The sequence below is a fragment of the Mauremys reevesii genome, linkage group 6 (assembly GCF_016161935.1).
Source record: "Mauremys reevesii isolate NIE-2019 linkage group 6, ASM1616193v1, whole genome shotgun sequence".
Taxonomy (NCBI): Eukaryota; Metazoa; Chordata; order Testudines; family Geoemydidae; genus Mauremys; species Mauremys reevesii.
The window spans coordinates 101,082,099-101,099,441 of record NC_052628.1 but is presented as its reverse complement, the minus strand read 5'-3'; the positions used below and the strand labels follow the sequence as shown (position 1 = coordinate 101,099,441).

Sequence of the window (17,343 nt, the reverse complement as noted above, 5' to 3'; positions counted from 1 at the left end):
CAAATGGTGGAGCCTTGGGAAAGGAGGATGTGAGTTCTAGTCTTACTGTCACAATACAACAATAAGTGGCCCATCTGCAAAGTACGCAGCTGTGTAGGGCACCAGGAAATTTGGGGCACCAAATTTCCCAGTGCCCCGCAGAGCTGTGTGCTGCTCCAGCCCCTGCCCCTGCCCCACCTCTTCCCCATGGCCCCCACTCCTGCTCTGCCCCTGCCCTGCCTCAGCCCCACCCCCAATCCCCTGAGCTTTGCAGCATGGCTGGGCCTGCACTCACCAGTGGTGGGAAGTTCAGACCCCGACCCAGCTGCGCTGCTGGTGAGTGGTTCCCCGTAGCCAGCCAGCCCCCCCCCACGGAGGCCTGGGGACAGCCCCCCCCTGCTTGCCCCCTGCAGAGGCTGCGTAGGGCCCCAGAATAGCTAGGGACAGCCCTGTAAGTGGCCACACCGTAGAAATGTTGGACCGGAAGAGACTTTGAAAAGTCATCTAGTTTGTCCCCCCACCCCTGCACTGAGGCAGAGCAAGGTATACCTAGATCATCCCTGACAGGTGTTTGTCTAACCTGTTCTTAAAAACCTCTACTGACAGGGATTTAATGACTTCCCTGGGTAACCGGTTTCAATACTTAACTATCCTTACAATTAGAAAGTTTTTCCTAATACCTAATCCAAATCTCCCTTGCTGCAAACTAAACCAATTACTTCTTGTCCTGCCCTTGGTGAACATGGAGAACAACTGGTGCATTCTTCTGAAGACTGTTAATATGTCCCCGCTCAATATTCTCTTCTCTAAACTAAACATGCCCAATTTTTTAATCAAAGTGACAACTATAAAGTCCCAAATGGCTTCACATTTGTTACAGGAAAAGAAACTCTCTTTCTAATTTGTTTTATTTCAGTCAGCATCTGAAGAATTAACCTGTAGTTTTATAGGGGCACATCTAGAAGAAAAGCAACCATGGCACATGCAATGTGAAGAGAAAATCAAAACAGAAAAAAAAAATGAAACCATACATAGTCATGTTTATTTGCTTTTCTCCCTCACGGTGTTAATCCTATGTTACTGAGAATATTCCCAGAATGTTTTCCAGATGGAAACACAAGTGCACCAGCATTTCCTGCCTTTATATACTATGTTTTCATTTGTGCTCCTTTGAGAAGCTCCTTCTATCCGATCTCACAGAGCGGGAGAGGATGTGTTGATTTCCAGTTTATTGTAGCGCACAGTAGTTTAGCACGAGCCGTCAGAATTTGCAGTAGTCTCGGCTGCTGTTTGCTGCAGTGTGTGGTATCTGTTCGAAGTCCAGACCTCTGAAAGGATCCCCAAGAGTGCTAGAGCTGGGACTGCTTGGATATCAAAGTCCAAATTAAAAATTTATTCCACTGTTTGAAAAATATCTGACCAAATCTTGGTATGGATTAAATCTCCCTTGCCTCGCAAGCATTGCCAATTGAGAAATGAGTATTTATTTCTAAAGAGACAAAAGGCCCAAATTGCTGTGTAAACTGATGCAGGTCAGATGTTTGTTTCCTAAATCATCACTGGAAAAGAGACCTGCTAGACCTCTCAGGGAGGCTACAAAGCTCCTGGCCTTTTTTTTTTCTACCACCTAAGTCAATCTCCTTTTCACACCACACAGTAGATCAATCCTCCAGTTATTACAGTATAAGGAGAACCGCCCCACTGGGAAATCAGTATGCGAGAAGGCAACCCCAGGAGCCCTCCGGCATTGAACTGCACTGTTGGCACTCAAAAAATGCAGCACGTCTAGTAATAATGAGTGTAGTGCATGTAGCTATGTAACTGTTCTGATTTCAATTTCTGTGTCTTGCACCTTACAATTATTAGGATCCTGCTATCTGCAGAAGTCAGCTACCATTTTGTGACAAAGAGCTGATGCTGCATGTTACAGAGCAGTCATATGGGGCTCTCTCAGGAAGACTATTTTCGTTCTTTCCCCCCCTGCAATATAAAATAAAAGTCAATCACAGTGTATTGACATAACATAAGAATGACTTGGCAGCATTATCCAAATGGGGATTTATTGAGATCAGAAGGACGTTTCATTTGCCTCAGCCTTGTGTGGAGCAGTCACTCTGTGATTATGTTCTTCCCCTTGTGTTCTTACCCTTTTTGGGGAAAGTTATTAAAAAAGTAGTAGGAAAAAACCTCCAGCAAGACCAACCTTTCATCAATCTCAAGGAAGCCTCCCATTCAAAGCTGGATATATGTGGGGAAGCAGAGCTCATTACCTTAGTCAATAATCTTCACATGGCTGTGGATGAAGGGCCAACTTCTATGCTCTTAAGAACATAAGAACGGCCGTATCGGGTCAGACCAAAGGTCCATCTAGCCCAGTATCTGTCTACCGACAGTGGCCAATGCCAGGTGCCCCAGAGGGAGTGAATCTAACAGGCAATGATCAAGTGATCTCTCTTCTGCCATCCATCTCCACCCTCTGACGAACAGAGGCTAGGGACACCATTCTTACCCATCCTGGCTAATAGCCATTTATGGACTTAGCCACCATGAATTTATCCAGTTCCCTTTTAAACATTGTTATAGTCCTAGCCTTCACAACCTCCTCAGGTAAGGAGTTCCACAAGTTGACTCTGCGCTGCTGCCTATTAATTTCATTTGGTGACCCCTAGTTCTTGTATTATGGGAATAAGTAAATAACTTTTCCTTATCCACTTTCTCAACATCACTCATGATTTTATATACCTCTATCATGTCCCCCCTTAGTCTTCTCTTTTCCAAACTGAAGAGTCCTAGCCTCTTTAATCTTTCCTCATATGGGACCCTCTCTAAACCCCTAATCATTTTAGTTGCTCTTTTCTGAACCTTTTCTAGTGCTAGAATATTTTTTTTGAGGTGAGGAGACCACATCTGTACACAGTATTCGAGATGTGGGCGTACCATGGATTTATATAAGGGCAATAATATATTCTCAGTCTTATTCTCTATCCCCTTTTTAATGATTCCTAACATCCTGTTTGCTTTTTTGACCGCCTCTGCACACTGCGTGGACATCTTCAGAGAACTATCCACGATAACTCCAAGATCTTTTTCCTGACTCGTTGTAGCTAAATTTGCCCCCATCATATTGTATGTATAGTTGAGGTTATTTTTTCCAATGTGCATTACTTTACATTTATCCACATTAAATTTCATTTGCCATTTTGTTGCCCAATCACTTAGTTTTGTGAGAGCTTTTTGAAGTTCTTCACAATCTGCTTTGGTCTTAACTATCTTGAGTAGTTTAGTATCATCTGCAAACTTTCCCACCTCACTGTTTACTCCTTTCTCCAGATCATTTATGAATAAATTGAATAGGATTGGTCCTAGGACTGACTCTTGGGGAACACCACTAGTTACCCCTCTCCATTCTGATAATTTACCATTAATTCCTACCCTTTGTTCCCCATCTTTTAACCAGTTCTCAATCCATGAAAGGACCTTCCCTTTTATCCCATGACAGCTTAATTTACATAAGAGCCTTTGGTGAGGGACCTTGTCAAAGGCTTGCTGGAAATCTAAGTACACTATGTCCACTGGATCCCCCTTGTCCACATGTTTGTTGACCCCTTCAAAGAACTCTAATAGATTAGTAAGACACGATTTCCCTTTACAGAAACCATGTTGACTATTGCTCAACAGTTTATGTTTTTATATGTCTCTGACAATTTTATTCTTAACTATTGTTTCAACTAATTTGTCTGGTACCGACATTAGACTTACCGGTCTGTAATTGCCGGGATCACCTCTAGAGCCCTTTTTAAATATTGGCGTTACATTAGCTAACTTCCAGTCATTGGGTACCAAAGCCGATTTAATGGACAGGTTACAAACCTTAGTTAATAGTTCCGCAACTTCACATTTAAGTTCTTTCAGAACTCTTGGGTGAATGCCATCGGGTCCCGGTGACTTGTTAATGTTGAGTTTATCAATTAATTCCAAAACCTCCTCTAGTGACACTTCAATCTGTGACAGTTCCTCAGATTTGTCACCTACAAAAGCCAGCTCAGGTTTGGGAATCTCCCTAACATCCTCAGCCGTGAAGACTGAAGCAAAGAATCCATTTAGTTTCTCCGCAATGACTTTATCGTCTTTAAGTGCTCCTTTTGTATTTCGATCATCAAGGGGCCCCACTGGTTGTTTAGCAGGCTTCCTGCTTCTGATGTACTTAAAAAACATTTTGTTATTACCTTTGGAGTTTTTGGCTAGCCGTTCTTCAAACTCCTACTTTGGCTTTTCTTATTACACTCTTGCACCTAAGTTGGCAGTGTTTGTGCTCCTTTCTATTTGCCTCACTAGGATTTGACTTCCACTTTTTAAAGGAAGTCTTTTTATCTCTCATTGCTTCTTTTACATGGTTGTTAAGCCACGGTGGCTCCTTTTTAGTTCTTTTACTGTGTTTTAGTTCTTTTACTGTTAGCTCTACCAGTGGTCTCCCAACATGTCACATATCAAGAATAGATGGGGGTACTTAATCTGATTTCCTTCTTTCCTTTCCAAGAAATCCAAAGAAGGGTAACTCTTTCATCACTCAAAGGCTTACATGGGCAGACTCCCCACAGGATCAATCCTATCCCCTCTTCTATGTCAGATTACTACGAGAAATTGTAAAAGTTCAAATGTCAACAATAGGCTGATGACACAGTCCTCCAGCTTCCTTTCTCCTTGGGAACAAACAGTGCAGTGATCCAACCACATGGCTGGTTCAGACAAAGCTGCAAAGGACCTAGCTGATGCTATCATGATGGTTATTGCTCATACTTCAGTGCCGTGTGGTGTTTACTACAAGCTGCTGCAACCTTTGTGAGCTCTATAATAATGTGACGCCCCTAGAGTATGAGCAGGCCACCTTTTTATTAAAGCTCTGGCTGAGACACGTTGCCACCTCTTGCTCTTATTTAGCATGAAACATCCATCCACAGTTCTCCTGATAGTAGGGTTACCATATTTGAACGTTCAGAAGAGAGGACACTCTGGGGGGCGGGGAGGGGGGGGGAGAGTATTTGCACCAGTATCTACCAACTTGCATTGTATTAATGTGTTATTATACTGCTATATATATGCTGTGCGCTACATTTCGTCTATATTAAGTATATATAAGAAAAAGTGATATGGCCTCCTCACTCTCCCACCCGCTGCTGGCTTCCTCACCGATCGCCTCTTCACCGCCCCCAACCCATCGCTGGCTCCCTGCTTGCCTCTTCACCCTCCCTGCCTGCCACTTGCCTCCTCACTCACCCGCCTGCCAGCCAGCCACTGGCTCCCTCGCTGCTCGCCTCTTCACCGCTACCCCCTGCTCGCCTACTCACCTCCCCCCACTGCTGGCTCACCACTCGCCTCTTCACTCCACTCTGCTCACCAACTCAACCCTCCTGCTGCAGGTCCCTCTGGCTCCTAGGATCAGGGGCAGCCGAGGTGGTCTCCATGCGCTGTGTCCACCACAAGCATAAGCTCCGTGGCTCCCATTGGCTGGGAAGAGCACCAATGGGAGCTGCCAGAGCCACGGAGTGGGGCTTGCAGGCGCCGGCAGCATGAAGAGAGCCCTCCTTCCTGCCCTGACTCAACCCTAAGAGCCAGAGGGACCTGCTGAGGGGTGAGATGGGGAGTTCTGGCAGTGCTTACCTGGGGCGGCTCTGCCCTCACAGCTCTGATTGGGCAGGAGGGAGCCAGTGCAGCACGCAGAGACCCCCTCCGCCTCTGTGCCTAGGGGCTGCCCACACTGCAGGCTCCTGCCAGTGATTGGGCACCGGGAGCTTCCCCAGGAAGTGTCGCCAGCCCCAGGACTTTGGTGCATGCAGTGAGGTGAGCAGTCCCCGATATTGGGACAAAGGGCATCCTAACTGATGTGGCAAAATCCCAGATGTTTTTAGATATTTAAAAATTCCTCCCAGATGGCGATTTAAAAACTAAAAAGCCAGACATGTCGGGAAAATATGGACGTATGGACGTAATATGGACGTATGGTAACCCTACCTGGTAGCCTCAAGAAACAGATGCATCAGTTATGGACTGGTGGGGACTGAACCACTTACCCTTCCCTGTTTTGCATGGGATTGGCGTTTGCAGCAGGTGGAAGGAGTAGGTCACAAGCTGAATCTTGAGGTTTGCAAATGTGAGTCCTAATTAAATGGCTTTTCAGGGGCCCCACATATTTTGGAATTGATCAGTCCATCTGCCCAAGTATCTAAATGAAACACTTGGTTGAAGGGTAGCTGGCTAAAGCTGTAAACAGCTATGACTAAGCTCATGCAGGCAGGGAGAAGAAAGTAAAACTTAGGCTAGTGCAATAGTTTATGGTTGCTATTGTTGTGTGAAAAGTACTAGGTATATTCACTGCAAGGAAGAATTGCCTTTGTTTGGGATCTTAAGGATAGCTCCACTCCCCGTTGAGCATGCCCCAGTCTTCCCGGCTGCACAAGATTTTTGATGATAAGACTTGCAGCTTCTCCCAAGCTGTTGGTTATTTCTTGGGAGCACCTGGGATCTTAAAAACTCATTACTTTGACTTCTTTTTCAGAGGAGGAAAGAGAAGTCATTATCCACTTGAAAAGCTGGAGGAAGCCTTGACTTTTCCACTTAACCTTCTCCTCTTTGCAATGGTGCCAGAGTGTGTTGCATCACTGGTCAGAGGTACTAAATTAAGCAAGTAATGAAAAATAAGTTAGGAACTCCCTATGTTGCATCCTGTACAGACATCCATTCCATTCCATTCAGCACTGTCTGACCTGTGAGGGGGGAGGTTATAACTCAGAGGAGGGCTAGGGAAGGTAGAGGGGCAATCCTTTCTATGCCTTCTTACTTCTCGGTAGTGCAGTGGCATGTGAAAGTGCAGAAGAGCATGATTTTCTAGGGACATTGTAGTTTTATTGTTTGGTCGACTGGTTTGTTGCTGTCCTGTGAAATATTAGGTACTGGTCACTGATTCTGGACTTGCAGGGCCAGCATACTGGTCCCACATGGCAAAACCCATCTTCCTGTGAGAAAGGATGTATAATGGTTTTTTCCATGCACACAAAGCAGGCATGTATACTCTTGGTAACAATGGCTTTTATTTTTAGATGAAGAGAAGCATAAAAGAGCAAAAGTAAGGTCTCCAGGCGAGAGAGCACACAGAGTGTGTCACCTCTGACAATTTGTACTGAGCCCTGCACACCTGCAGAGTGCTTAGAAATTTAAATGTGCACTACACAGGAAACAAAAGGGACTGACTGTTTCACACACCTCTGGATGGATAAATAGACTAGTGGGGGAGCAAAATTTCTTTAAAATGTTTTGATGTTGCTCTACTGTCAGGGGCCTTGGAATTTTCCCAGTTACTGTGCAAGGTTCAGAGAATCTACAAAAATGAGTAACCCAAGGTCTACCAAGCAGACAGGCTTTGCAATCATACTAGTATCCTAGTCCTGTTCTTTTTAGCATAGCTGTCAAGTGTGACTGCCAGTGAGGGATCATGGGCCAGTTTCTGATCTCAGTTACACCCCTGTAAATCCAGGGTAAGCCCATTGATTCTAGAATCTGGACCCAAATCCAAATCTGGGGTCTGATTCCAATTTCACGCTGTTTCAGATGGGCAAATTCTTTTGACATCAGTGGAGCGTGTCTTGATTTATACTAGTGTGAGTGATAGCAGAATCAGGCCTGTGTAATCTGGGGTGAACAGCTGATAATGAATTAGAATCATCCTGAAGCAAGGCCCAAGCACCAGCCTGAACTGTTCTGAAATTTAGGATAAATGTAGTCTCTTTCTCTACCTACCAACAGTCTCCCATCCCTGGTCCCACTCAGTTTATTTTTGACTCTACAAAATCCCTGGTGAGATTTTGGCAGGTCAGATGTTAGGCTGGATGCTCCCTTCAGTTTTTACATAAAAGGCTTAGGGTATGCAAAACATTATGAGGTACATCTGACCTCCTCTAAGGGATCCCTCTAGGACATCATGGACTATAATCAGGGCTGATGAGTAAGGTGGTATTAAACTTTCTTACACCTCTCTCCCAATGTATGAAGGAGTCTACCTGGATGTAACACATGCAGAGGAGCTGGAAGAAATCCCCAATCCTACTTTACCTTATATCATCTTCCAGCTCCTCAGTGTGTAAGTTAAACCAAGCTATACTCCCTTACACATCAGTAGAGTGGGGGCAAAGGACTCTGAAGGAGCTTAACTGAGTCTTACACACAGCACCCTATATAACACCGCTGATTTGGCCCTCTGGATCTAGTCTGGAAAGATCAGCCCAAGAGTTGATTGTATTTGGATAAGGAGAGCAGAAGAATCATGTAGCAAGTCAAAGAAAGGGGTGGAGGAGGATGAAGAATCTAGAGTTCTCTTGGGGATATGAAGGAGGAAAAAGGCTGGGTCACAAGGGTAAGACATAGAGGAGGGAGAAGACCTCTCTGAGGTCAGATATATTCTGATGAGTTTGAATAAGGCTCTACACACTTGAAGGTATTTTCTAAACTTCCTAATCTTGTTACATTTTCCCATCACTAGTCCCAAGGTGAAGTGATTTATGAATATACATATCCACACTGTTCAGTGTGAGCATCTTGATAAGGTAAATATATCACACAGCGGGAGCCTCTACTGCACACCACCCTTGTTCCTTAGAGAAAAATTCAGTGGTGTGGGCCCCAGCAATCCCTCTCTGGCACATACAGGTTGTGCAGTTTAGTTCTTCATTAAAAAAGCCCCACTGAGATGTTTAAACACAGATTTCCCTGTAAGAGTGAATACACTGAATTTCCCTCCATCCAATACTCTTCCATTTAATTGGTATAAAGCAGTTTCCCCTTGGCTACATACTCCCTTGAAATTGCACAAGAAGCCTCGCTAAAAAGGCATAGGTAAATATTTTACATAGTGGATTAGGAGCACAGCTGTCATTAACCAGAACCAGAATTGCGCAGTTGATTTACCCCTCTCACCGTGCTGGAAATGTACCCAATGGAATGCAAAGACCTGGCTCCCAAGTGCCACCTTATGAAGAAGGTGTAGTACAATTTCATTTAATATCGTGTATGTTTCCATTAGCATGAATCAATTGCTCTCCATCCTCAGTTTAAGACTCTCTGTTTCTCTAGATTACAATTCTGTTTTCAAGCGTCTGCCAATCCTCACTAGTCCTTCCATACAAACCTGCAATGTTTCAATTATATAAGATACAGCACCTTGGCTTTCATTTTGTTTATACCTTGTATTCATAATTACAGATGTGCTGGAGGTGAAGTGCCTTTCTCTACCATTGCCAAGAAAATGGACCTCTGTACTCTATAGGGAAAGCCCAGACCACTGTTAATTTGTGACCTAAGATATGTCATGGGAGCTGGTGGCCAGTGTTGTCTGAAAATTGTGCAGCTCAAACGAGAGAGTCAAAATGATTCATTTTGACTTTTTCCCATCAAAAATGTCACTGACATCAACAGGTTCCTACAAAACATTTTGATTTTGACAAAACTGCATTTTTGATGGAAACCTGTGCTGCTGAAAATTTTTCAATCAGCTTTGTTCACAACACAGCAGCTATAAAAGTCTGTCTATGACCAGCCTTCAACATGTAAATCTGTGCTTCCTCCTAACTGATCCTGTCTTTTGTTTTGAGTTCTTTGCTAATAAGTAATGAAAACCTTACAGCCTTACAGCTTGTTTTGTGGTTGCAATTACGTAAGCATTATTAATAAAGAAACAATGTCAAAACTGTGTGAAACCAAACACACATTTAACCACTTGCAATAAACAGATATAAAACAACAGATGTCTCAGTTTTTGTTCTCTAATGATTTCATCCCTTGTTAAAAATAAATGTCTAGTTTAAAAAAGAAAAGGGCTTTTCTCCGCTCTTACAAATTAATTGAATCCAGAGTCTGGTACTGCAACTAAGGACTTATTTTTTTAAGTTTACTGCAAAGTAAGCCGAGAATTCAAGGTAGTAAATGGAGTAGCACTTATTTACCCCAGATGAAGCCCTGGCCCCTAATATCAATCTGTGGTGGGGCCAAGATACCACATTTGTATCCAGATCCAAACTTCCTCAAAGTTTGGGGAAAAGAGGTGATTTTCCATCTGAGGTTTTTGGTTCAGCCCATTATACTGATACAAGCAATTTACAAAATTTGGATCAGAACTTTACGAAGGCACAGTGAGGTCTTTTGGGTCTGGAGTTTTAGTTTGAACCCATCTTTTATACCAATAACTGTGTAACTAAAATGAATCTAACCAATGACATAATAACTAGTGATGGGGGGGGGGCAGCCTCAAAGAGGCAGCGTTTGGGTTCATGCAAACATCAAAAGTGCAGATGATTATCTGAAGGCTGTGCTGCAAATAGTGGCAGAGCTAATAGGAGGTGGGGGACGGTAGGGGAGGGAGTGACCACCTCCCCCCTGCAGCAGCTTTTAAGTGCATGTGTGGCACCTTTCCAAGCATATTATGCAATTGACAAAAGGAGGTGTCTGACTTGGATTTTCATAACCAAGTGCTAGATAGTGAACCTGCCTGCACTCACTTGGCAGTGGTAGCTCCTGTCCTGCAGACTGGGCTCAGCTCCCTGCTCCGGGCACCACAGCATGAAGAGGGGAGCTGGACCCAGCCCCACGGGACTGGAGCTGCTGCTGCCAGGTGAGTGGAGCTCCTGCTGCCAGGCTTGCTCTCTTGACTCTTGCCCATTGTCCTCCCAAGTCCACCAATGGCTGGAAATCTTACTATGCAATATTATTTTAATACGCTTTCCTGCAAGATTCCATACATTTCTTGGTTCCACTCTTGGCCAGAAATACCAGGGCACGTCCTGTGGAATCTGAGTACTTCTTATTCCAGTGCTGACAGGCAGTGTAAAGCTTACTGAAAATGGAGGGGGGAAATAAGTCAGACATTTAAAAAGATTTAGGCCTAAAAGAGGGCAAGGCTTGATGGCTCTGAGGTTAGGGAGAAGTTATTATTTAAGCAAAGTATCCTAAGTAAGAATATCAGGCATTCACTGAAAAGAGTCTCTGACATTAGCTCCACAATATCATAGAAGTTCAATACATTTTTGATTTACCTAAAGGGTAAAATATAGTCTTCTGTCTACAACTAGAAAACCATTTTGTGAGTCATCTTATTTATTGGACTCTATTGTCAAACAACAAAACATCCAATAATTGAAGCAGGTGTTCAAAGTATTGCAATTTCCTGCTTTTTTTTAACTTTAAAAAAAGAACCCTCATAGTGACTACATGTTAATATTGTCATCTTGGAGCAGATTTTAGCTACTGTTTCTTTGCCTGTGCTGAATATGATGTGTCCCTGTTTAAAATGGCATTATTCTCAATGGGCCAAAAGGTTATAGGTTTGAGTTCCCCACCAGGGATTTGGCTCAGACGTACTGCCAATATTATCGTATAGTGAAGGGGTTGGGGTGTTTAGAAAAGAAACTAAACTCAAAACTCTCATGCCCAACTCTGGTTCAGGTAGAAGCTGAAGACCACACAGCAAATATATATATTTATAAATATAGATTATATACATATAAAATAATCCCCGTCTCTTTGCCAACATTACATGCTCTGGAACACACTAATGTTCAAGGTTATGTGTGAGCAAGATGGCTGCCATGTTCACCTGACTGTAGTCACTTCATTGCCAATACATGACCAGCACTACTCACTATTTTAATGCATTTTATGAGTATGAAAGATGCTAATAAAACCAAATTCTAGTGTGTTCTACCTGGCACATTTAAAACATTGCTATGGAAACACATAGAATAGGCCAGAAGTACCAAGATCTTTTCCCCCCATGCAGCCACTATTAAACGCAGAATAAGTCTGCACACTGTGCAAAGACCCTCACATTCATACTTACACTATTAAATCCCAGGTACTACCACTCTTTTCTCTGCTTAGTTAATTTATAACACTTGCTTCACTGCAAAGCTGAATTTTCATCATCTGTTTTGGGAATAAAGGTCAAAGTTTAAATTTATATTTAATACCACTTCTTGAAACTGGATTTGTGGGTCCCTTTATGTGGATATTACCTAACTTAAGGGATTTCATATGAAAAAAAAACCCCAACCCTTGAAAGCCCAGCAACCGAGACTGACCTTTTCCTTTAACCTTCAGCAAACATGTAAATAGGTTGTTGTTGTGTTTCTGTTTTTCAAACATTATAATTATACTTCCAAAAATATTCCTTGACAGCATGTATTGTGTGGCGTGAAGGCATGCAAATGACTTTGATCTAAGAAACTTTGATCTTTGACAATGGCCTACAGGGCAAAGGTTAAAATAACACGCTTTGTTGTCCTGTTTGCAACAATTTATTTTGAAGCTTTATGCCTTCAGCTAATGTGATCTACTGTAATATTTTTAATATGCAAATCTCAGGGTCTTTGATTGTCATAGCAAAGGGCAAAGTTCACAGATTTACTTACTTTGGTATTTGATGAAGTTTTTGTAGACAACATTAATAAAACATTCTGCTTGTATTTTTTGCGTGTCTGTGTGTTTGGGCACAGACAGACAGATGTGTGCACTTGTGCAGACATGGAAGGTAGCTGGATATCTGCAGCATTATGAAAGAAAATTTGAGTTTTGGCTACACAGCCATTTGTATGTGCAAAACTGGAGACTCAGCTTGAGAAGCCAGGCTGGAAAATTCGGGCTCTGTAATTCTACTGGGTGACAGTTATTTTATAATATGTTTCAAGTTTATTAAAAATAAGTCAAAAATAAAAAGCCGTATTAATTATTATAAAGGATGTCTGGTTCAAGGAGACTAGACCTTGGTCTGGATGACATATTTTTATATTACCTTTTACATAAACATTTTAAGTGTGCTGAAAGAATTTACTGAGATATTATAGTATGAAAATACCAGGGACTTGGCCTGCCTTAGCAAAGGGGAAAGTTCACGTTTATTTGAAGCTAAATGCTGGCAGCCATGCGGACATGGTTGCAGGACAGAGTGCTTAATTTGGTATCTGATGAACATGCTTCAGGCCTGCAAGATACACAACAGTAGAATCACTGCTATAAGATGCTCATGGGTGGTGGGGTCTCATGCGGAAGGGACAGGACCATGGGGCTAGCCTCCCCGAAGTGAGTGTGTGGGGGGGGGGTCCACCTGCGGCCCGTGTGCTGTGCTATCAATTTGCAGTATTCTAGTTTACATGTAGCTAAAGAACCACGGCTGTTTCATACATCAGAAAATAAACAAACAAAGCGAACAACTCCCCCTCCCCCTCACTGTAGGACCCTAATTATCCTATCTCTGGCCACATGTAACTCCCATTAACTTCAGTGAGTCTTCTGCTGTTGCAACTATTGGGCCAATCAAACCTCAGAGCAAATTCAGTTGTGACATGAGTAGTGGCCTAAAATGAACTCGGAGTGTAAGCTGATCAGAATAAATATGTAAATAGTAAAGTAATGCAGCCCACATTGATTTGCCCTACACCCTACTTTATCTAGCACCCTCCTCGTTGTTTATTATACTACTGACCTTTCTTCCCTTTCAGCATGTAAGCTGCACACACTGAATGCCAAATCTTTTACCCTGGCACAACCATTTTCTGACCAGTTTACATCACCATTTATGTTCACTGCTGAATTTGGCCAAGAGACACCTATGGGAAATGCACCTGCTTACCCCAGGTATGAACTTGGCCCTGTGTTTTTAACCTATTTTTTCTCTTTTTGATAGCTGGATGCCGCTAACAGGAACCCTTTGTAGTAGAGAGCCCTTCCCTACAAACTCCAATGGAAAAAATCCAAGTTACCTCCTACATACTTTAAAATAACACTTTCTAATGATTCTTGATGATGTTGACACATTTACAATGTTGATTTAAGGAGAATGGGGAGCGTAGTTCTGCCTGACACCAGGGATATAAAGTTATTGGCATGCTGTTTAGCCACACTGAAATGAGCATCAATAGTGCCAAAATGCTAGGTATTCATAACTTAGACAACAGGCAAAATAGCCTCTGAGGGAGTGAGAACCCCTTTTGAAGACTCCCTCTTACTGCTCCTCCAAGACTGGATTGACCTGGGTAGTGGGTATGGCATACTGTAGTTATTAATATATTTGGCTTTACAGTGCCTGAACTTTTTGTGAACCATTTTAGCACAACTTTAGATTCTGTACCATAATACCTGCTAAAGATTTTTCTTTCTTCCTTCCTTCCTTCCTTATTATGGGCTGGATCTAATCTGACTGTAAATGTTTGTCAGTCTTCAGATGTTCTACGTTCTTGATCACGTGGTCTGACATGATCCTGATTTTTTTCAATATCTCTTTTTTCCACCCTGGGGAAATTTAGATCTGTTTCTGGCATGTGGTCTCCCATCTTCCTTTGTGAACACAGAAGAAAAAAAATCATTTCTTTTTTTTTTTAAACAAAGCCTTCTTCTGTCAATAAAATACTTCTGCCATCTTTTAAAGGCCCTATTGTCTCTTTCACTGACACCCATGTTTCTTATGCACTAGAAAAATTCCATTTAAATCATAATTTGAGTGGTAAATTCTTTCCATTCTTCACCTTTGCTCTTTTAATTTTGTTTTTGCACTTCCGTGCTATTCTTTCTCCAGCTCATTTTAGATTCAATATTTTAAACGTTTCATGTATCCTTTCCTCACCTCTGGTTACTTTGTCTTTTTCCCTTCCTTGTTCTTTATTAAATGTTGGCAATTCAGTAGGTGGCATTCTTACCCCTGAGTCAGTGCTGAATCATGGCCCCAGAATGAAATCAGGAGGGCACTGTGACACCTTTCAGATGAGATGGGAAACTGGGGTTCTGACCGCTTGTGCTCATTAAAAATCTCATGATACATTCTGCAAGAATAGGTGTGTTAACTCCTGTCTCCCAGCCAAATTCCAGATTGAGTGATTACAGTCTGCTTACCTAAATTCTCTTTGTAGTTTCAATTGGATATATTAATCTTTACTGCAGATCCTAATCTGTTATTCAGTGTTACCATCGGCCGTTAAATAGATGCTATATTCTATCCGAAAAGCAACAGGATGAAGAGATTTTTGTATATATGGTCTGTATATTGGTTTTTCTACTTCATTTTTAAAACACTTTAGGATGAAAGGCACTAATTGTAAGTTATTGTTTTTTGCTTTGTACCAATGATTCATTGCTAGAATTCATACATAACCCTTGCACACCCATTAATTTACTTGTAGACACTTTCCATTTCTCCTTCTCCCTTGCCCATGGTTGCTGTACCTCAGCACTTCTTGTATTCTTTCAAATTTTGTGCACTGTTGACATTTACCATCTTTACTTTGCCCTTTTCATTCTCATGGTAGTCATATTACAAACCTAACCAGAGCATGGCCACCATTGCTTAGCTCTATCGTCAGACCAAAAGCTTCAGCCAGGACTTCTAATAATCCCCACTTGCATGTGCCTAGAAGGGTTAGGGCAGGCTGGTACAGAGACATAGAAGTGATGCTATTGGTCCACATAGTCAGGATAAACGCATCAGGCTATTGCTGGGATCAGCTCTGTGGATTATATGAACCAGTGGGAAAACATTTCCATGAGTCCAGGCAGGTTGAAACTGAAAGTCTAATAAGAAGTCAGTTTATTTGGGTACAACTCCCATAACAGCCTTTGTGACCTTTGCAATCTTCATTATTACCCCAAAATAAATTGATGACAGTTCCTTTTCTAAATTCCTATCATTACACAGAGCCAAGTCCCACCCTTATATGTCCCCACACAGCTCCTGTTGTGCAAATAGGGCAGAATGTGGTTCATGCTGAATGAGGAAATGGTCCTTTATCATATGGACAAATTCATTGTCCAGTTTTTGCTTTCTTTCAGTGCGCAGTCATTTAAGATGCTGAATACTTCCTTCCCTACTAGTTTACAAACCTTGCTCATGTCTCTTAATATTGCCTCATTTGGTTGCTTCTTCCATTCAGGATAGTCTAACGCAGTAGTTCTCAAACGTATTTGATCACGCCAGGGCCAGCTTTATGAACTGCGGGGCCCGATTCGAATACCCGGCGGCACTCCAGGGCTTCGGCGGTGGGGGGTGTCTGTTCCGAGTCTTCTGTGGCACCAAAGGATCCCCCGCCACTGAAATGTCGCCAAAGACCCCTCTGGAGTAGACCCCCTCGCCACAGAAATGCCGCCGAAGACCCCCGGAGCGGACCGCCACCGGGTGAGTAAAAAAAATAAATTAAAAAGGCACCTAAGGCGCGGGGCCCTCTTAGGCGCGGGCTTGGGGCCTGATTCTAGGGAATCAGGGGAATTGGCCTAAAGCCGGCCCTGGATCATGCCCCCCTTCGTTGTGTCTGTAGTAGTTTCTGCCTCCATCCCGCTACATGAGTACATAATACTGATAAAAAAAAATCAACTTGCAACTCTCACTAAATATTAGAAACAGTAAGGCATTGATTCACTCAGAGCCAAATATCCATTGTAATAAGAGCAAAAGCAAAACTGTGATTGTGGTCCACACTTACAATGAAGCGTGCACACTGCATTGTAACAAAAGAATTAACGTACAGATGGCAACGACTTTATATAATGCTGTGCAAGCTTAACCAAAGACCCCCCCGCCCCCCGGAGCAAATCCCCTCGCCACAGAAATGCCGCCGCAGACCCCCGGAGCGGACCGCCACCGGCTGAGTAAAAAAAATAAATTAAAAAGGCGCTGGGCCTTCTTAGGTGCAGGCGTGAAGCAAAATCCATCAAAATGCACAGCACCATCGGGCGTCAAATGCACAGCACCATCTGAGGACTGGATATAGCTGGAAGAATCATCTTTACTAGTTATTCATTGCTATGGGTAAAATGTGCGGATATTTTCAGTCCTTATTGAAGGAGCAAGATGATATTGATGACAATCCAGAAGTCAACATCTTAGATTTGGAGAATAACCTTGCACCTTTACTCACACCTACTGCAGAATGCAGCATCAGGAAGGCCCCTTGCCACAGTACAGGATAAGATCTGTACCACGCGTAAGTACCTGTTTTTCAGCCCTTGGTGTCTGTTTTCTGGCAAAGTTTTTACTGGGTATGGTGTAATCAGATGTTTCCCTTATATAGCTGCACTGCCTCAACTTGTTTTACATCACAAAGACTAATGTTACACTCAGTAGCCAGGTTCTAAGAGCAGGGGGAGTGAACACATAAAAAAAAGGCGCCACCCGCTGCGAAGCAGTGAAGAAAAAGAAGAAAAACCCAAGTCTTGCCACTGAAGACTGAAGTACCCGCTGCTGAATTACCCACCACCGAATTGCCGCTGAAGACCTGGAGTGACTGAAGCACCCGCCGCCGAATTGCCGCCAAAGACCCGGAGTGACTGAAGAAACCTGCCGCT

General features: G+C 42.9%; 1 long non-coding RNA gene across 3 annotated transcripts; it reads right to left on the bottom strand.

Moving 5' to 3' along the window:
• Positions 1 to 1,187: 1,187 nt before the first annotated feature.
• On the bottom strand, positions 1,188 to 17,072 carry LOC120407433. Of its 3 annotated transcripts, none has more exons than XR_005599964.1 (4): positions 16,991 to 17,072; positions 14,152 to 14,349; positions 11,858 to 11,943; positions 1,188 to 1,340 (listed from the first exon to the last, which is right to left on the bottom strand). It is a non-coding gene; the product is annotated as an uncharacterized LOC120407433 (long non-coding RNA). The 3 variants fall into 3 exon arrangements; XR_005599963.1 differs by lacking the exon at positions 1,188 to 1,340 and adding an exon at positions 10,795 to 10,855; XR_005599965.1 differs by lacking the exon at positions 1,188 to 1,340 and adding an exon at positions 10,795 to 10,855 and having other exon boundaries at positions 14,152 to 14,345; positions 16,991 to 17,030.
• Between the last annotated feature and the right edge of the window lie 271 nt (positions 17,073 to 17,343).